At 43.3% G+C, this 21509-nt stretch overlaps 2 long non-coding RNA genes across 2 annotated transcripts in view; one reads left to right on the forward strand and one right to left on the reverse strand.

Annotated features, from left to right (window-relative positions):
* Positions 1 to 450: 450 nt before the first annotated feature.
* Positions 451 to 21509, reverse strand: part of LOC148122525 (uncharacterized) — a 58089-nt gene continuing 37030 nt past the window's right edge. Inside the window, exons 3-4 of the long non-coding RNA XR_015737391.1 lie at positions 2063 to 2148; positions 451 to 560 (exon numbers count right to left, since the gene is read on the reverse strand). This is a non-coding gene — a long non-coding RNA (uncharacterized LOC148122525). The remainder of the gene's footprint in view (positions 561 to 2062; positions 2149 to 21509) is intronic.
* LOC146895361 (uncharacterized) lies at positions 12506 to 14630 on the forward strand. Its single transcript, XR_015000794.2, has 2 exons — positions 12506 to 12667; positions 13353 to 14630. It is a non-coding gene; the product is annotated as an uncharacterized LOC146895361 (long non-coding RNA).

Below are 21509 nucleotides of genomic sequence, written 5' to 3' on the forward strand. Positions count from 1 at the left end.
GTTGGTGCAGGGGCTAGCATATCTGGAGAACCCTCTGCAGGCTGGCCTTGGCATGAGTCTGGCAGGAGGGGTGGACCTGGGCAGCAACCTGCAGGTGTCTGTCAAACAACTGTAACAGATTTGTATCTAAACACAGTGAACAATAGAGAGTCGTGGTTTACTGTATCTTCTTGAGAGCGTGAGCCACCCCCTCACTCCCCCTACCCCACCACCACCCCACTCTACACCCCCCCCCCCCCCCCCCCCCCCCGCTGGATTCCCAATGTGTAAGAACAAGTCCAGGAAAGATCTTCAGCTCAAGTGAAAAAATATGTAGTATGAGACAGAGGTGACCTAGGTCATTCTGACCAGCATGCTGTTTCTATCAAGACTTTGGTGTCATAACAATAATCTTAATAAAAGCCCTTTCTCACTTACGTCAGTTTGTACATGACAAATCAGCAACCTCCCCCCAACGTGCATATTTTTATTTATAGATGGGGTGGTACATGCCATAAGACACACGTAGAGGTCAGAGGGCAACTTGCAGGAATCAGTTCTCTCTTCCCACCATGCAGAATCTAGGGATTGAATTCAGATGGTTAGATTTGACAGCAAGCACCTTTACCCACTGAACCATCTTGCCAGCCCAATTTCTTTTTAACCGAGGTAATTGACAAAACTGACTTTCTATAAGATAACCCTAAGCTCTTTATGAAACCAGTCTCACAGGCACCGTTGTGGAGCACTTATTCTAGACAACTAGAAGATATGGTTCCCAAGCCCATTCGTATCACTGTGACTAGAATAAACTTTCTGTTTGCAGTGAGTGTGCTTCAACTTGCCTTTTAAATTGACATTGTCCTTTGAACCCTTATCCTTTTGTTGGGTGTGATGGCAAAACACAAGGAACCAAGGTCTCTGCCTTATCACCATTCAACCTCATGGTTGATGATGTCACTAAAATGAAAATACCACTAGACTGACTTTCCAAAAACAGTACCTCCTCCCTTTCACAAATTTTATACATTGCAAAAATATGCTAGACCCCACTCACACTCCTTGACACAAAAGGACCAGTTGAGATCTGTGGCCTCTGACCTCTTTCCTACTGAGAGGTCCCCTAAATCCTGCCTAGAACAAAAAACAAAACAAACAAACAAACAAAAAAACAGTTCTGAGGTTGTATTGGCAAAAATTGTCCTGTGCTTTTTTTTTTTTTTTTTTTTTTTTTGATTTTTCGAGACAGGGTTTCTCTGTAGTTTTTGGTGCCTGTCCTGGAACTAGCTCTTGTAGACCAGGCTGGCCTCGAACTCACAGGGATTCGCCTGCCTCTGCCTCCCGAGTGCTGGGATTAAAGGCGTGCGCCACCACCGCCCGGCTTGTCCTGTGCTTTTTAAGATCGCTGAGAAACTGGGTGTGGAGATGGGATTTGGTCATTTTATTTCAGACTCAAGCCTGTTCGTCTCAAAATGTCCTTGAAATCCCTGTCCTGGGTCAAGCTGGCCTCCTGACTCTGAAAGAGGAAAAAGGAAGTCAGAATAGCTCAGTAGGTCGTAGAGCCTTGGTCAGGACAGCTAGGGGTAAACTATTTCCACATCGGGCTACTATTATTTGTAGGGCAATATCTATAGTAAGAACAACTGCTGTAAAAGACAACAAAAAGTCAAGCTTGTCCCCTGACTCTGTGGCAGGGAGAGGCACACAGTGACCTGAAGCTGCCAGAACTGGGCTGGTGACATTCCTTAGGGAGATTTGGAGAGTGATTCACCACCTGGAGACAAACCACCTTTATCTCTTTCCACTTCCCTTGTCTCTTCTGCAACTCTGTGAGAAGTCAAGCTGTGAAACTAGTTGTATACAAACTAAAAAACAAAATTTCTTCCTCTGTTTATTTTGTTGTTTTAGGCCTATCTGTGTAGGGCATAGGTCCAATCTCCTCTTATAGCCATACTTACTTAACTAAAGCATCTTTTTAAAGAAAAACGTGTAATTATCTGCATGTGCTGGGTGAGATGGTGGATCCTACACAGACTTGTACCCAGGATGGGATGGGTTTACTTTATTATGCAGTTGAACTCACCTTGAACAAAAAAGCAACCAGATGGTTTGCAGTCATTTTGCCTTCTTTAAGGTGGACGCAATCATGTGACTTGACCGCTATCTTTGCTAATGAAATCATAAAAAAAAAGAAAATGCCACATCACTTTACCTCAGTCTTGGTTAATGTAACTACATGGCATAAGCCAAAACAGAGACTCCAAAAAGCTTCCCAGTCCCAGTGACCCCGAGAGCATGTCTGCCCCTTTCATAAAAGACTAAGGAAAAACATCAGACATCTCAAGTGTTTATTTTGTAATTTTAATGTTCGGTTTTGTTTTAACTATTACACAGTTATTATTTGGTACATTTACTGACTTCTAAGGAGGACCTGGGACTCAAAGAGTAAATTGCACTTCAAGCTGTTTCACAGGGTCTGTCTGAATACCTGCTATTTCTGCCTGGTATCTCCAGTCCCGTTTTCTCTAACTGATAAAATACCCTCAACCCCTACCTTTTCCATTGTTTCACACTTGTTTGCTTTTGTTTCTTCCTGACCCTCAGTATGCTTACTAAATATCTTTATGTTAAATTTCTCTTTTGTGAGGTCCAAAGCATACCCCTCCACACACACACAGACCATCAAAAGGCAAGCCCACAAACTGCTCCAAAATTGAGTCTAGACCCAGCTCAAACTGGACTATAGGAGGATTTCTGGTGCTTAGATAAAAGCCAGCATTCTTAAGGAATTTATGAAGCTGAAGGAACATGACAGACTCCATTTTAGACAGGACTTGACCAAGAGGCTGAACCTGGTTCCAGAAAAAACCACAAACAGTTCCAAGAAAGACCACGAATTACCAGGGCCCTGGTCAAGACCGCTTCACCCAGGTGGGCCAGCCAATGAGAAACTTTGGTAAACAGCACAAAGGCTCCAGATGTCCTTGTGGTTTTTCTGTTAACCCGACAATGTAAATTCCTCTAGACCCTAGCCAATGAATTCAAAGGTTGCATTACCCTTACCCAATCCTGAAACACACACACACGTACTGCCCTGCTTGTGGTTTTTGCCTTTAAAAGACCCCTTACCCTGAAGGCTTGAGGCCATTCTCCTCCACCCACTGTGTTTCAGAGTGCTGGTCAGTGGCTCAAACTTGTAATCAATAAACTTGCATGTTTGCATCAGATACGGGCTCTGTGGTGATCTTGTTTGGGAGTTTTTGTAACATGGGCAGAGGCAGGCAAATCTCTGTGAGTCCAAGACCAGCCTGGTCTACAGAGTGAGGAGTGAGTTCCAGGACAGCCAGGGCTGTACAAAGAAACCCTGTCTCAAAAAGGCTGGGAGAGTGTCTAGCATGCACAAGGCTCTGTTCAACTTTCAGGAAAAAACACATACACACCATACTGAGTCTGTAAAGTATGCAAGGAAGAAAATTGTATTCCTGCTTCACTTGAACAAGAACTGATAGTGTTGGGCATAGTGATACACACCTATCATTGCACCACTCGGGAGGAAGAGACACAAGGATCAGGAATTCAAAGCCATCATTGACTGCGAAGTAAATTTGAGGCCAACCTGGCATTCAGGACAATGTGCAATCTCAAAAAACCAAAGGACTGGGTCCCCAACTCCAGCAGGAACTCCCTGGGAATTCAGAGGTCACTCTGGCCAGGGGAGCAGGGAAGCTAACTGCAGATTTCACCTTTCCCTCTGCTCTTCCAAACCCAATCCCTAAGTCTAGTCTCATTTCCAGTTCTGCAGCACACCTGTTGGGTTCCCTGTCCATCCTGCATCCGTCTCCAATGGATCACACAGATCTTCCAAGCCAAACCCTAACCTCCCACACATGTCCACTGCTTTGTCCCAGCCCCTAACTCCAACAGGCACTCCTAGGAACCCCCAATCCTCTCTGACCAGGGAAGCAGGTAGGATAACTGCAGGTCTTCACTTCCCCCTCCGTTCCTCCAAGACCAATGCCCCATTCTCATTTCTAGCTCTGTAGTAGACTTTCTTTCGTGGCCTCTCCTCAGCCTTAGCCTCCAACCCAGGAGATTAATGGAACACCTGCTTTCCTCCTTCCTGTAAGCCTCCCCGATTCTCCCCGCCCCCCAACTCATCACCATTCCTAGTGTCAGCTCCCAATATGTAGAAACACATTTTACCTAGAACTCCCAGGGGCCTCTGTTAGGAACCAGGCGCCACCTCCACCCCCAGTCTGCCTTCAGTGACTCAGCACCAGGAGTCACATTATCACCAGCCACCAAATGTGACACATGATACCCTTAAAAGATTTCCACCATCATTGCCTGCTCTCTTTGTCTCTCTTCTCTTTCTATGTCCCTCTCTGTCTCTGCTGGTCCATCTCTCTCTCTCTTTGCCTCCTCCACTCAGAGGCAGCCTCCCCCTATGAATCACTCACATGAAATCTGTTGCATTGCATGATTTCTAAATTTCTGAGGCATTCTTTGGCCCCAGTCTGTAAAGGAACTTCTTCCACAGCTATATTCCACAGCCACACCTACCAGGACTCTGGAAGAATGTCCTATCAGGCGTACACAGTCACCACACTCTCCTAAGAACCAGAGAAGAAACAGAAACCAAGGAACAAAACACTCACCCAGCAAAGACAAGACCAGATATCAGCACCCAGAACTATAACCTTCCTGCCCAGATACCTAGGTACAAGCATAGAAGCACAATGACAGTCAGAACTCTATGTTTCCACTAGAGCCCAGTCAACTCAATCAGCAGGCCCTGCATATGCCAGCAAAGCTGAAGCACCAGAAAAAGACCTTAACACAACCTTTATGGATATCATAGAAGTCCTTAAAGCAGAAATGAATAAATCCCTTAAAGAAATGTCTGAAAACACAAACATTCAATAAACAATGAAAGGAAATCAATGAAACAGTTCAAGACCTGGAAGAGGAAATAGAACCTATTGGAACATGGTCCAAGAATGGAGTCATGAAAACAAAATTCTTAGTGTGGTTGGATTAACATAGTTAAAAATGGTCATCCTACCAAAAGCGATTTACAGTGTCAGTGCAATCCTCATCAAAATTCCAACTCAATTGTTCATAGATCTTTAAAGGATGACTCTCCTCTTCCTATGGAAACACACACACAAAACAGGATAGCTGAAACAATCCTGAATAATAGAAGAACTGCTGAAGGTATGACCTCGAAGGGTCCAAGAATAAGAATATAAAAATGTAGATTCAAAAACTAAGAATGTAGAAATAAAGAAATACAAAGTTGTAAGCCTAGGAGAATGAGAGCAGACTGTCGGCAGCTTTCCCAGCAGTTTAAGGATTAACTTCTAACAGTGGGTTATTCCGCTTTATAACCCACAGGTCTATGCAAATTGAGAGCCTAACCCCCCCCCCCCCAACCGCACGCCATCCTTGATTAACACAGATATGAGCTAAGTTAAGTTTTAGAAGATAGATATATGACATCTGGGTTACACCCTATCCCTGCTATGTGAAACTGGCAGCATCAAAGGGTAGACCACAGGGCTTCAGTAAACACCACCTGGAAGTACCAAGAAAGACAATAGATTAAGTACAACTGAAAAACTCTGTTAATGAAAATTGTAAAGTAAGGCAATCTGTATCAGAGTTTTTACCTCGAGATTGTAAAAATTCCTTTGTTCCGACCTAATGCCTGGTGTCCCTAGTAAAAAAAGATGGGTTCAGAAACCTGCCTTTGCCACAGCCTTACAGAATCCATCTCTGGCTGTGGTTTCAGCTAGCTGGTAAGCTTTTTGTGCCCCAGGGAGATTTTCTTTTAATCTTATTTTTCTATATTTTTTCCTGGAATCTGGTTTCTGGAATAAAGTTTGCTTCTGCTTTATTAGACTTTGGTCGTTGGTCCCCATCTTTGCATGACTCCCCCACCCCTGGACCCAAAAACTTTCCCTGAAGTTGTACTATAGATTTATTATAATAAAAACAGCATGTATTTGCACAAAAACAGACAAGTTGATCAATGAAATCAGATTGCACACCCAGACATACATCCACACACCTATGAACACTTGTTTTTTTGTTTTTTTTTATATGATTTATTTATTTATGTACACAACATTCTGCCTCCATGTATGACCGCACGCCAGAGGAGAGGGCCAGATCTCATTATAGATGGTTGTGAACCACCATTTGGTTTCTGGGAATTGAACTCAGGACCTCTGGAAGAGCAGCCAGTGCTCTTAATCCCTGAGCCATCTCTCCAGCCCTGAACACTTGTTGTTTGTTTGTTTTGTTTTTTAATATAGAAACTTCTGGCTTCTTAATACACACACTGGAGAAAACATAGTATTTTCAACAAATGGTGCTTGCTGGTCTAACAATGGTAGCTAAGATCAATAAAACAAATGGCAGTTCACACTTGTGACAATGTGGAGTGAGGGGAACACTCTGATTGTTGGTGGGAGTGCAAAATTATGCAACCACTATGGAAATCAGTGTGACTGTTCCTCAGTAAGATGGGACTAGATTTTCTTCAAGATCCAGCTATACCACTGCTGGGCATATGCCCAAAGGACATTTTATCATACCACAAAGACACTAGCTCAACCATATTCAATGTTACTGTATACATAATATTCAGAAACTGTAAATAATCTTGATGTCCCTCAACAGAAGAATGGATAAGGAAAATGTGGTATATTTGACAATAAAATATTAGTTGTTTAAAAAAGAAAATAACACCATGGGCCCAGCTGTGGTGGCACATACCTTTAATTCCAGCACTAGGGAGGCAGAAGCAGGTGGATCTCTGTGAGTTCGAGGCCAGCCTGGTCTACAGAATGAGTTCCAGAACAAGCTACGAAGCTTCACAGAGAAATCCTATCTTGAAAAACAAACAAACAACAACAACAACAACAACAACAAAATGACACCATGAAATTTCCAGCCAAATTTCTAATTCCAAATAGATGGAACTAGGAAAGACCAGCTTGAGTGAGGTATCCGAAATCCAGAAAGACAAATGTGGTATGTATTTGCTTATATATGGATCTTAGCTGCTAACTCAGTGATAACCAAGCTACTACATTCCATAGAACCACAGAGGGTAGGTAGGTCTAGAGTAAGTAACAAAAGTGTATGTTATTCCTTTTGGTCTCTGGTCCCTTTAAGGGGCAAGCCACGCACACTCCCAGCGACTTCTGATCTCTCATGCCATCTTGGTCTCTTTCTTTTCTCTCTCTTGGCGTGTGCACACGTGTCTCCTCTATGTCACTCTTTTCCTCTGCCTCCGTCTTTCTGTCTCTCTCTGTCCTTTAAGTAATAAATGTTCAGCTTTATGTTTAGTTTTATGTCTATTTACTATGTCTTGTAAGCCTTTTATCCGCCGCCTGCTCTCCCAGCCACATGGCAGGACCAGCCTGCCCGGGATGCACTCCCGCTGCTCTGTGAGCTCACCGCCTGTTCACATGGCCCCTAGGGATCTTGCAGGGACCCACAGCTGTCTCTGCCGGGACTAGCGGCTGCTCTGCGAGCCTGCGGGGGGGGGGGACATGCCATCATTTTTTTAAGGAATATTGTAGAGTAAGTAGCAAAAGTGTACAGATAGATCTTGTTAGGAAAGGGAAATAGAACAGATCATTGGAGGAGAATGGAACAGGAGGATCAAGGATCAAGGGGGCAGGGTAAGGGAGGAAATGTGAGGAGAGACACACATTTGTACAATTACAATTATCAGTTGTAATTGAGGGGTATTTGAGGGGTAGTATGGAAACCTAATATAGTGCAAACTTTCTAAAACATATACATATATAAAGGCATTCTAAATGAAACTACCACATAATGGGGGAGACTCAACTGGCCATTTTTTTTTTTTTACAACAAATAAAGCTTCTAGTATCGGGATTAGATTACATCTGAGTTGTTGACTAATGGGGTCCCACGGGAATCCCCAAATAACTCGGGCAGTTGCTAAGACACAGGTTGCTCTCCACAAACTGACAGCATGATTCTGCTGCTGAAGAGAACAACTCCTTGAACCTGGAAAGGATGAGCTGGTACCTACATAGAGCCTTCTTCCCTATGCTCTAGATTCAATTCAAAGTTAGATTAAATGATCTTTATTCTTTTTTTCCTTTTCCTTTTTATTTTCTTTCTTTTTTTATTCCCTCTTTATTACCTCTCCTTTTTTTGAGACAGGGTTTCTCTGTGTACTCTTATAGCCCTGGCTGTCCTGGAAATTATTTTATAGACCAGGCTGGCCTCAAACTCAGAGATTCACCTGCCTCAGCCTCCTGAGTGCCAGGATTAAAGGTTGCACTTCCACAGCCCAGCATAATTTTATTCTTACTGTCAGGAAAAAGACGGGGCTAAAGGAAGGGTTTCTGAAGTGGAGATCATAGGTAGGTATCACAATTATCTCACGCTCTATGGAATCCACAGGGGGAGAGACACTTGCTTTACTCTCCTCGGTTGTCCCTCACCCCTATTACACAGCAGTAAAGAGACTATTTCATCCCTGTCCAAAAGCCAGACCAAGTGGTTAATTACCTCACAGTAGCAGCACCATTCTTATTCCATTTTATTCATTTTATTTCACAGCCATAACACCTGCAGGCCACTAGGATCTCATAGGCATTTCAAAACAAAGTCAATGGCTACCAAATTAAGTTCCTTAGATTTCATAGGAGAGTCACGTATAAAGTATTACACAGACCAAACCACTCTGGAAAAAAAAAAGTGTCATTAATGACTGAGAAAGAGTGTTGTTTTTTTCCCCTGAGCAAGCAATAACACGGGGCCCATCAGGTTAGGACTGATTGTCACATTCTCATATCAACAAAAGAGAAAGGTAAACACCAAGCCAGCCACAAACCCTTTGATCTACAGTGGCATCCTGCCTGCAAGATATGCTAGGGCAATGGTGGGAGTAATCAGCCAATACCTGACTGATTTAAAGACCCTCAGGTTCATATCTGCTGACTTAAGACCCTCTCCATGAGATGGAACTCATACCTGATGACTTAAGTCCACTCCATGAGATGGAGTGCACCACTGCTTAGGTGACCAAGAACCATAGACTAAATGGCACAGGGACCTAGGGTGAAACAAAGCTACTGGTCTTGTAGAACTCTAAAATAACTCTAAAGTCATTTCTGACAATTCTGAGCCCTCTTGGTCTCAGCAGTAATGCTTCCCCCCTTCCCCGCCCCCGGGGAACAAAGGACCTAACAGCCACACATGTGTGTACTGAAACGTTGAGTACTTTCCATTTCCCCGAGTCTTTGTGAATATTCTCCAGAAATTGGTGCAAGATAACCTTTAAGATGTTGACTCAGTTCCTGAATAATTACACACACACACACACACACACACACACACACACACACACACGTATGTTTTGACTCAGCCCCTGGGAAATGGGGTCAAAGTGACCTCTTACCTCATCTGATCTGGCAACTGCTCTCCAGCCAATTATTGGTAATAGCCCTTTTAAATAAGCCAATCATAATTGCCAAAGAACAACTCCCTTGGTTTCTGTGGCTTTTTCCTTTAAAAGTAGCCTGTACCAGCTATTCAGGATCTCTCGGCTTCCCGAATGCTGAGGGGCCCTGTCATGACAGAATTAATAAAATCCTCATGCTCTTACGTCAGCTGTGGTGTGAGAGACAGTCTCTGGGGGCAACTCCTCCTCAGTGTTTGGACTCTATGTTCCAACAGAATCAGAGGGGATGGAGGCCACCAAGAAAATCCTCTAAATCAACACGATTAAAGCTCATATTAACTCACAGAGATTGAAGCAGTGCCAGCATGAGTCTGCCCTAGGGCCTCTGCTTATGTCTCACAGCTCCCAGTGCAGTGTTTCTGTGGAATTCCCAAGTGTTCAAATCAGTGGGATCCCTGATTGAACTCACAGAGAGCCACCTGTCTCTGCCTCTTGAGTGCTGGAATTAAAGGCATGTACCACTATCGCCTGGGTCTCTTTTCCTTATTATTTGCTTGTCCAACTCTATTATGATAATTTTTATTTTATCTTACTATATTTTATTATCTCTTAGAAGTCTTTTTTTTTTTTTTGTTCTTTTTTATTTTTTCAAGGAGCTCTGGTAAAGTTAAAGGAAAACTTCCCTGGTTTACTTTTCACCAGTCTGTTCTGGCATGCTCAATGACAGCCAGCGTGCATACTCTGTAGTATTTTCCACTCGTTGTGCCCAACTCAGTGTTATTGCCACCACCAATTTTAGCCAATATGGCAGCTGTTGACGAGGATCACCAATTTTGCTTTGTCCTGTCTGATCATCTTCAGAGTCGGTTGGTATCCCAGCACGTACTTCCACTTTTCATAACAAGCTGGAGCCGAGAGTTGATCGACTCCAGAGACTTTTTCATCTTCTTTGCAGCCACCATCTTCCTGCCTTAGGTGCGGGAAAGCCCCCAACCAAGACCAGCCGCCAAGATGGCTTGGGAGCGAGAAAGGGAGGAGAGACAGAAAGGGAGTAGATCTGCACCGGGAGATGGGAAGGAGCTGGGAGGAATAGAGGGAGGGGGAATTGTAATCGAGATGTATTATATGAGAAAATAGTCTATTTTCAATAAAAGGAAAAAAAACCAAGGACTAATACTAGATGATAGGATCTTGGTTACCTCCCACCCCCACCCAAAGAACACCATGGAGACCACCACGCAAATCCATATGCAAAAGGAAAGAGCCTTTCTTCAGGTTTGAGCTTGGACTCCCCATCTGTCTGAGGTAGCTGTTGAGAGTAGAGAGTGCCTGGCGTTTCGGGTAAGGGGATTTTCAGGGTCCATGACCCTGATTGGTTAACATTTGTCTAGGGGTTTCTTGACAAAAGGGGAGTAGGTGTGTGCTGGGCCCAGGGACATCCAGTGATCTTATCTAATGGTTGGAATGTCAGATATTTCCCTTTAGATGCTGGCCCTCCCTGGGTGGTGAATTCCTGGAATTCAGTGCTGCCTGGAGATACTCAGGTACTATTTAGCTATTAAATGTCATGGCAACAGTGTGGTCAAGCTGTTCTGGGTCCCACAATTTTATCACGGTGAAACAGTAATGAGGCCATTCTCACATTCGGAACAACACAGATAAAGTAAGGATCATTTATTGGAATCCCAACCTGAACCACCTAAATCAAGGGGAAGAAAGTCGGTACTCCCAGAGTTGATCAGATAGCTGACTCGAAAAGGGGTTTTAGGAAAGGCATGAGTATTATGGTAAAAGTAAAATGCCACAGGTCCCTGAGTGGCAGCAGGAGACCGTGGCGGGCCATGAGAAAGTGGGCGGGTCTTGTCCCTTAAAGGGACAGGACAGACCATTACATTGAGGCACGTGTCTTTAGTACCAGCAGAGGCAGGCTGATCTCTATGAGTTTGAAATCAGCCTGGTTGACAGAATGTGAGACCAAAACAGGAACCTCAGAGCTTTGCTATTTACTTCACACTATCTGAGCTCCCTGCCCCCACCCTGACTGCTGGTACTGGAAATATCCAGTGCTCAGTTTGGCCGCGCAGAAGACTTTTCATATGCACCGTTAAATTTAGAAATAGCTCAGGAAATATATACGGCAGTTTTCTCTTTGAAATTTCTCTTACTGCAGTAAGAGGTCAGGACATTTAGACAAGATGATGAGATCGACCCAAGAGCTCATCAAGTACAAAGCCAGGATGTTTACACACAAGATGTTCTACTTAAAAGAGAGTTGTCGTCGTACATGTCTGTAATCCCAGCATTGAGGCAGGAGGGTTGTTTCAAGTTTGGAACCCACTTGAGTTACAGGGTTATTTTGAGCTCTGTTTGAATTAGAGAATGGAACTTTGTTTCAAAAACCAGTCAAACGAAAGCTCTTTTAACATTATGAAGCAGGGGTGGTGGTGCATATCTATAATCCCAGCACTCAGGAGGCAAAGATGAGGATCTCTGTGAGTTTGATGCCAGCCTGGTCTACAGAGTGAGTCCTTAGGACAGCCAGGGTGACACAGAGAAACCTTCTCAGAAAAAAAGAAAAAAGAAATTAAAAAAAAAGAAGAATGTGGGAAAGGAAGAATTGATTTTGTTTGTGTGTTAGATAGGCAAACCATTTTTTTTTTGAGACAGGGTTTCTCTGTAGCTTTGGAGTCTGTCCTGGAACTAGCTCTTGTAGACCGTGCTGGCCTCAGACTCATAGAGATCCACCTGCCTCTACCTCCCGAGTGCTGAGATTAAAGGCGTGTTCCACCACAGCCCAGTTACAGGCAAACCATTTTATTTCCTATTCTTCTGACCTACATGTTACTAAAACTATTTGTCCTGGGTCTCAACCAGGATTAATCTCAGCCCAGGAGGATCAGAAGTTATGTTATTCTCAACTACACAGTGAATGGAAATGATGGCAAGGAGCTGCACCAGCACGGCCACACACAGCACAACTTCAGGTTCTGCAGACAAGCCTTTATCCACTTTCTCACACAGTATATATAGCCCTCAGCAGGGGAGGCTGAGTCAGCAAAAGCAGGAAGCTCATCACTCTAACTCACATGACTGAGAGGTAAACATCCTTAAAAACATTGCTGAGAACAACAGATTGTTCCTGTTTTTGTTCCTGTTTTCAACCAACCCCAAGAGTGCAAAACAGATCAAGTGGGGGTGTGAAGGCCTGTCCTCTAAGGACCCAACAACAAGGTAAGGCTACAAAGCAGGTATTTACTGTAGATATGAGAGTACAGCCATAGGAGAGTCCAGAGCAGAGAGAGATAGTAGACTAAACATGGCCAGGAGATTGAACCGGGTCATGAGAGGGAAGGGGGCGGGGCAGCCAGAGAGGAAAGAGCGCCAAGAGGACCAAGAGTGGGTGGCGGAAATGCCAGGCTTTTAAAGGAAAGAGAATCTAAGAGAAGGGAAGCAAAGCCCCTGGGCTGGAGAGGTTTGGGGTAGAAGGCGGAATGGGAAGTGCTGAGCAGCCAGGATTCCAGCAGCAGTGTTGGCTAGCATGCACTTTGTATGCTAATAGGCTCCTGAGTGCAGATTTGTTCTGAGTTTCTTCAGTTTTGGGACCTGACATAGCAAGTTCAGAGCCAGTCCGGGCTATGTAAAAGCCCATTTAAAAAAACAAAAAGCAAAAAACAGTAAAATAAAAAATCAGATAATTTGGGCCAAGCTTGGTGGTTCCTATTTATAAAATCACCATTTAAGAAATTAGTTTAATTTATTGGAAATGTACCAGAAAGAGGGGAGGGGAATAAACAAATGAAATTGGTAAATGGACTGAATTTTATTAGCATTTTAATATTTTAATTATAATTTAAGTTATTGATTTAATTGTTTTCTTTTCTTTCTTTCTTTTTTTGTTTGTTTTTCTATGTAACAGGGTTTCTCTATGTAACAATCCTGATTGTCTTGGCTATAGACCAGGCTGGCCCTGAACTCACTGAGATCTGCCTGCCTCTGCCTCCTGGATTAAAGGCAGGCACCACCACCGCCCAGCTTTGAATTGTATTTTTAAAAGACTTATTGTTTATTTGTTAATATGTGCATATGTGTGCCCGTGTGTGTCTTTCTCTCTGTGTGCGCCTAAAGAAGCCAGAAGAAGGCATCAGACACTCTGCAGCCAGAGTTACAGACCGTTGTGAATTTCCCAACGTGTTTGCTGGGACCTGGGAACTGAATTCAGGAAATCTACAAGAGCAGGAAGTACTCTTAAATGCTAAGCCATCTCTCCACTTCCTGTGTTCATTCATTATTTTATATGTTATTTATGGTATGGATATTTTGCCTACTTATATAATGTTGTGCCCAGATCACAAAGTTCCCCCCCAAACCAACTAGGAGACCGAGTCCTGTATGTAAAAGCAAAGAACCTTTATTCTTACACAAGTTTACAAACTTGGACTCTCCTTGTATCTGACATATTGGAGTGATCAGAGAGCCCCGAGCTCAGCTGGGGTTGGATTTTTATAATAACAAAAGTAGAGGTGACCAATTTCTAAGGTTCAGGACCTCTGATTGGCTGACATTTGTCTTTGGGTGTCCTGTTGAAAACTAATGAGTGTGTGCCAGCAGGTGATCCTGTCTACAATGGTTGGAATGTTAAGTTCCTGGGTGGTACCTGGGTGGTCTCACTTTGTGGGTTTTCTTGGAACCAGGTATTGCCTTAGGGAAAACTACTGAGACCTGGGTCTCTGTTGTCATGGCTGGGTCCTACAATATGTTTGTACACCACATGCATGCCTAGTGCCCACAGAAGCTAGAAGTGGGCATCAGATCTTTTGCAACTGGAGTTACAGACACTTATGAACCACTCTGTGGGTGCTGAGAATTGAATATAGGTCCCCCGCAAGAGCATTCAGTGCTCTTAACTCTGAGTCATCTCTCTGGCTGCCTAAGGGGAGATCTCAGGTTTGCTAGGTAGGCATTGAACTCTTTCTGAAGCTGAGAAGGATCTTGAATTCTTGACTGTGGGTGCTGTAATTGCAGGCATGTACCACTGTTCCTTTTATTTTGATACAAGGTTTTTTGAGACAGGGTCCCATTTTGTATCTGTGGTAGTCCTGGAACTTGCTTTGTACACTAGGCTGGCCTCAAAATCACAGAGATCTCCTTGCTCTGATTTCCCAGTGCTCAGATTAAAGGTATGCACCACTATGCACCAAGGTATGTACCATCGTTCTTGAACCCAGGGCCCTATGCACACTAGGCAAGTTATGTACCGACTGAAGTACATTTCCAGCCTAGCATATGAATTTTGTAAAGTCTTTTGCGGGGAGGAGTTTATCAACAGTGTGGGAGTTATCAAGACTGTTAGGAGGGGCAGGAAGGAAGGGTGAGGTTGGGGCAGGAAAGAGTGTCAGAATTTTCTTGATAGTGTAGTTAAGGCTATTGTTAAAAAAAAACAACTGTGGCTTTATCTTTCTTGAACACAAGGGTCTGATTAGAACTCTTGCTGAAAAACATCCTGTTTTGCAAAATGTGGTGTAAGTTATTTTCCATTTTTTTAGTGCTGAGAGAGAACTTGTGGGGGTTTTTCTTTTCTTTTTTCTTTTTGGTTATGTTGTTGTTATTTTGTTTTTTGAGACAGGTTTTCTCTGTGTAACTTTAGAGCCTATCCTGGCACTAGCTCTTGTAGACCAGGCTGACCTCGAACTCACAGAGATCTGCCTGCCTCTTCCTCCCAAGTGCTGGGGTAAAGGCATGTGCCACAACAACCCAGCTTTTTGTTTTGAAGACAGGGTTTTGCTCTAGCTTTGGAGCCTGCCATGGAACTAGCTCTTATAGACCAGGTCGGGTTCAAGCTCACAGAGATCCACCTGCCTCTGCCTCCTGGGATTAAAGGTGTGCACCACCACCAACACCTGGCTAATTTTGTGTGTGTGTATGTGTGTGTGAGAACTTGTGTTCTTAAAAGAAAAATGGGAGGTTATTTTAGTAAAAAGATAAGTAACCAAAACAAACAAACAAACAAAAAAGTATAAAAAAGTAAAAATATTCGTTATTTTTTGTTTGTTTTGAGATGGGGTTTCCTGTTTCTGGCTGGCCTCCAATTTACAGAAATCTTCTCTATCTATTTGGCCCAGCTGAACTTCTATTCCATTGTAATCTTGCTTGTCTCTTAAAACAGCGTGCCTGAAGTTCAGAAGGCCTTCTTTAGATGGACAGATAAAAACTGGATGGATATAAGATGTCTTCCAGAATGATGTTCCATACTCTAATGTTGGAGGGATAGTGCTTGTTGGTTCCCTGCTGCTCAGCCCCGAAATAACCACACAGATACTGTATTAATTAAATCACTGCTTGGCCCACTAGCTCTAGCTTCTTATTGGCAAACTCTTACATATTGGTTTAATCCACTTCTATTAATCTGTATATCACCACGTGACAGTGGCTTACGCTCATTTGACTCTGGTTGCGGTCCATTGCTTCTCTCTGACTCCGCCCTTCTTCCTCCCAGCATACAGCTTCACTTTCCCTGCCTAGTTCTGCTCTTCCCTGCTGTAGGCCCAAAGCAGTTCTTTATTCATTAACCAATAAAAGCAGCACACAGTCTGAAGGACCTCCCACACCTGTCTAATGCCACTATAATGAGTCCCTGCGTGTGCTAAATGGCAGACAGAGCAGTGCCATTGCAATTGATAACAGCCAAGATGGCAATGGGAGAGGAGTAAAGAAGGGGCATTTGAATCCCTTTAAAATGCCCTCTTAATCCCCTACCGACCAAAAGCAGAAAAAGAAAGTCTGTGCACACTCTTTCTATCTATCAGACTATTCCTTTAATCTCATTTATTTAGGTCTACAACCTTCTCCAGCTTGAGAAGTTGATTCAGGAGACTAGTTCCCATTTTTGCTGTTGGTCGAAAATAAAAACCTCCTTTAGTATGCAATTAGTACTCAGTTTTGTTACTTTTTCTATAAACCAGAGAAGGTAAAAAAAAAACCAGATAGAGGTCAAGACATAGCTTAAGTTCCTTGAAAATAGAAAGATTCTGTGTTGCTCAAATTTTGAACTCTAAAGGCTCTTGCCGTGATTTCAGCACAGTAAATATTCAATGATGTGGGAACTGCATAACTGCACAGCTGATGTGGGAGTTACATATCCCTGCCCCCATTTGAGGTGCTTATCTGCAAAGAAAAACATAATACATTCCCTCAGCTCCTGGAGTTGGGAAAGGAATTTTGAGTGCATGGTGACCTTTCCTTGATCCCTGCTGGGGTCAGGTTACCGTCCCTTCACAGCCCCCTCCTCATTTGGTGCCATGGTGTAAAAGCTAGCCCCAGCAGAACAATAAAGAAGCTGTTCCACCTCAACCTTGTGCTCTGTGCATTCATTCAACCTGGACACCCTCCGCTGAGACTCTTGGTTCCAGCCCGCGCTGGCGCAGCACAGTGAGTTCTGGATAAATGAATGAGTGAGTGAAAAATGACCTTAAGATTACTTCCAATTACATATGTCAAGAGCAAGAGCCATCCAAGTATAGCTTTCCATTCTCGTTTACTATCAAAATTGTTCTATTTTATTATTATTTTAATGTTGCTATTTATTGTGCCTAATTTATAAATAAACTTTATCATAGGCATATGTGCATAGGGACACAAAGCAGATAGGAAACACATTCTTTTCCACAGCTCCTGGTACTCATTGAGGGACTTTGGATGTGGCCAAATTTAATTACAGAAATTCTGTGTGTGTGCGTGTGTGTATGTGTGTGTGTGTGCGTGTGTGTGTGTGTGTATGTGTGTATGTGTGTGTGTGTATGTGTGTGTGTGTGTATGTGTGTGTGTATGTGTGTGTGTATGTGTGTGTATGTGTATGTGTGTGTGTGTATGTGTGTATGTGTATGTGTGTGTGTGTGTGTATGTGTGTATGTGTGTGTGTGTGTGTGTAAACACAGGCATGTGTGTTCTCCAGGACACATGTAGCAGTCAAAGGATAATCACTGGAGTTGGTCCTCACCTTTCACTTTGTTTGAGACAGTTTTGTTGTTCTTGTTATTTTCCTCCATATACACTATGGTAGCTGGTTCCTGAGCTTCCTAGGATTTTCCTCTACTTCCCATTTCCCAGTAGGAGTACTAGGATTATAGACATTTGTGCTGAGTGTCCAGCTTTTATGTAGGTTCCAGAGATTTGAACTCAGGTCCTCATGCTTTTGCAGGAAGAATGTTAATTCACTAAGGTATCTACCCAACCCATGAAAGATGTGGTGGTTTGAAAGAAAATGGCCCCCAGAGGAGTGGTACTATTAAGGGGTGTGGCCTTATTGGAGTAGGTCTGGTCTTGTTGGAGGAAGTGTATCACTGTGGGGGTGAGCGTTGAGGTCTCTTTTTCTCAAGTTTCCCTCAGTCAATCCACTTCCTGTTGTCTGAAAGTTGTAGCGCTCTTAGCTCCAACCCCATGTCTGCCTGCACATTGTCATGCCCCCTTCCATGATGATAATAGACTGAACCTCTGAAACTGTGAGCCACCCTCAATTAAACGTTTCCTCTATAAGAGTTGCCATGGTCATAATGTCTCTACATAGCAATAAAACCTTAACTAAGGCAAGATGATTCCAGAGACTTGGGTATTGTTTTGAGAGGCCCGACCATGCTTTTGTTTGGAGGAATTTGCACGTTGGTACTTTGGGTTAGCAAAGCAGTGAAATGCTTTAAGCACTGCTTCCTGGGCCATACCAGTAGGAACAGAACCAGTGGTGCTGGATGTGATTTGAAATGTCTGGAGCTTTTCAAAAGCATATGTTAACATTAAAAGTTAAGAGTTCAAAGTTGGCAGCTGTAAGCCTTTATGTTCAGGTTGCTAAAGGCAATGACCTATTGTTTCCGCGGTTTCTCCTTCCCACCTGTCTTGGAGTCCCTTTCCAGGTTATTCTGTTCTAGGAATCAAGGTGAAGTCATGTTCAGCAACAAATGGTAAAAGTAGTACTTTAAATAAATCACTAAATAAGTAAATAAATCAGTGTATTAGTCAGGGTTCTCTAGAAAAACGAAACTGATAGAATGAATATATATTCAGGTTATGGTCTGACTATCCCAACAATAGCTGCCCCTTGATGGAAAGTCCAAGAATCCAGTAGTTGTTCAGGCCATAAGGCTGACTGTCTTAGCTGGTCTAAAGCATATACCCGACTCCCAGTAAAGTAGTCTCTAATACTAGTCAGTGAAGGATTGAACTTGCCAGAGTTCAATTGCTAGAGTGACGACAAGCAGGCAAAATCCTTCATTTTTCTATGTCCTTTATATAGGCTGCCACCAGAAGATGTGGCCCAGGTTTAAGGTGAATCTTCCTACATCAAGAGATCCAGATTTAAGGTAGGTCTTCCCACTTCAAATAATTCAGTCAAGAATAGTCCCTCATGGGTACACCCAGTAGTCTGTGTTTTAGTTAATTCCAGAAATAGACAAGTTGACAGCCAAGAACAGCCATCACAATCAACATCTGGTAATGGGTCTTTTCTACATTATTTTATTTCAACAGCTTTGTAGATTCATCTGTGCCATCTTTGCTTCTGTTTATTTGGTTTGTCAAGGAGAGAACTACCATTCAGTGTTTGAAACTTGTAGGGATATTTTCTTTATGTTTTAACAAATAAAGCTTACCTGAAGATCAGAGCACAGAGCTGAACCACTAGAGGTCAGGGAGAGGTGGCACACACCTTTAATCCCAGGACTCAGGAGACAGAGGCAGAGGGATCTCTGTGAGTTCAAGGCCACCCTAAGTTACACAAAACTGAAACTGTCTAAAAAAGAAAAAGAGCTCACACAAAGGTGATCCCAGCACTTGGGATCCCACACCTTTAACCTCAGCACCAGGGAAATGGAGACAGGAAGTGACAGGCTAGGCAGAGAGAGGAATATAAGGTGGGAGGAGACAAGAGCTCAATACAGTCTGAGGCAGAAGGCTGAAGCAGTCAGTCTGAAGATGCAATCAGAGGAAGCAGTCTGAGGAGGCAGTCTGAAGACAGGATCTCCCTTTCAGTCTGAGAATTCGGTAGAGGTAAAAGGTCTCTCTAGTGATTGCACTGCTTCTCTGATCTCTCAGCTTTCACCCCCTTGTAAGTCCCCGTCTCTGACCTCCATCTTTGGAGGCCCTGCCCGTGTACCAGCCAAAACTTTGACCCCTCCCCCAGTCTATTTAAACTGCTCCCTGGAAAGTCCTTACTGGTCTTCCCTACAGCCCCCCTCCCCCACCCCATCGTGTTGGCAGCTTCCCAATCCCCTCAGGGGCCACCTGAGAGCACAGAAATCCCATTAAACCGGGAAACCTGGATATCCTTTAATTTGGCTTGTTGTGAATTAACTTGATTGGGATTGGGATTTTTGGGCTGGCAGAGAGCTCATGTTAGAAAATATTCCTAACACCCCTAATATCTGACTCCAGGTTTTATTAAGAACAATTAGAATTTGTGCTAGAGAAACTAAAAAGATGAAGTTGGAATTGTATTTGTGCAGAATTGTATCCGGGCACAGTATTCTAGAGAAAAGCAAGCTACTGTCTTGCAAGGTTTCAGGACTTGTTTTTGAGTGACTGTGTTGACTGTAGAAGTGCAAATAGATCCACATGAACTTTCACAATGTGGCTGTGTCTCTGGTAAGATAGTTGCTGAATGTTGACTTTCAGATACTGGGGAATCTAACCAGTTTTCTGTCTCTGTTCTTTCCTTCCTTCCTTTCTTCCTTCCTTCCTTCCTTCCTTCTTTCCTTCCTTCCTTCCTTTCTTCCTTCCTTTCTTCTTCCTTTCTATCCTTTTCTTATTTCTTATGGCATTTTGAGACAGTGTCTCATGTAACCCAGACTGGCCTTGAAACGGTAATCCTCCTGCCTCAGCCTCGTGGGATGTTGGTTTATAGATGTGTATTACTGTGCTTAGCTTAGACCTGAACTTTTAGACAAAACTAATTCTCTTGGGCAACAAATTTCTATAAAATTTTATTTGGATAATTCTTCTTCTTCTCCTTCTCCTTCTCCTTCTCCTTCTCCTCCTCCTCCTCCTCCTCCTCCTCCTCCTCCTCCTCCTCCTCCTTCTTCTTCTTCTTCTTCGTCTTCTTCTTCTTGGTTTGAGTTCAGTGAACTGGCAATATTGATTTTTTTTATGAGATAATAGTAAGATGAGATAGCTTAATTGCAAAGACTGGTCACATAAAAAGAGCCCCTAACAAGTGAACTTGATAAATCCCAGGGAAGAAATAGAAACCGGAGGACCCAAGTGGCAGCTTTATTTAAAAAGTTGTGAATTTAGCAGACAAAAGTAACTTTAATTAACATGCTTATTTCAGGGGAGTTGTTACAGTAGGTGCGTAAATCCCCAAGATATACCTAGGACACCCTAAGGGTAATCAAAATCAAAGCTGAGGAAATTTGAGATTGGAGCTTAAGCAGGAAGTGGAGCAGAAACCATGGAGGAACACTGCTTATGGTTTACTCTCTGACTTCCTCGGCTGGCTTCCCTTTACAGTGCAGGCCCACATGCCTAGGGATGGCCCTGCCCCAAGTGGACTGAGCTCTCCTACATCAATTAACAATTAGGAAAATGCCTCACAGGCAAGACCACAGGTCAATCAGATGGAGGCAAGCATTTAATCAAAGTTCTCTCTTCTCAGGTGTGTCAAGTTGACTCCCAACACACAGGGTACAAGTTAAAATGAGACAGGTGGTAAGAAACACATTTGGAAGGGTGTCTTAGTCAGTGTTCTAGTGCTATGAAGAGACACCATGATTACTGCAACTCTTAAAAAACAAACCATTTAATTAGGATTTGCTTACAGTATCAGAGGTTTAATCCATTATCAAATGACAGGAAGTGAAAGACTCTAAGACAGTTCTGAGGCAACTGAGCATTACTGCCCCTCCTCCTGGGAACCAGAAACCTAACAATTACCCACGCACATACTGGAATGTTGGGGACTTTCCATCTCCCTGTGGGCTTTCTCCAAATAGGACTCAGTCCTTGAAAAGAGGGCAAGATAACCCACAGTCTTTTACTCAGTTCCTAAAATTGTTGACTCAGTTCCTGAAAGAGGGTCAGAATGACCCACAGA

This window comes from Myodes glareolus, chromosome 3 (genome assembly GCF_982192425.1).
Source record: "Myodes glareolus chromosome 3, mMyoGla1.1, whole genome shotgun sequence".
Lineage (NCBI taxonomy): Eukaryota > Metazoa > Chordata > Mammalia > Rodentia > Cricetidae > Myodes > Myodes glareolus.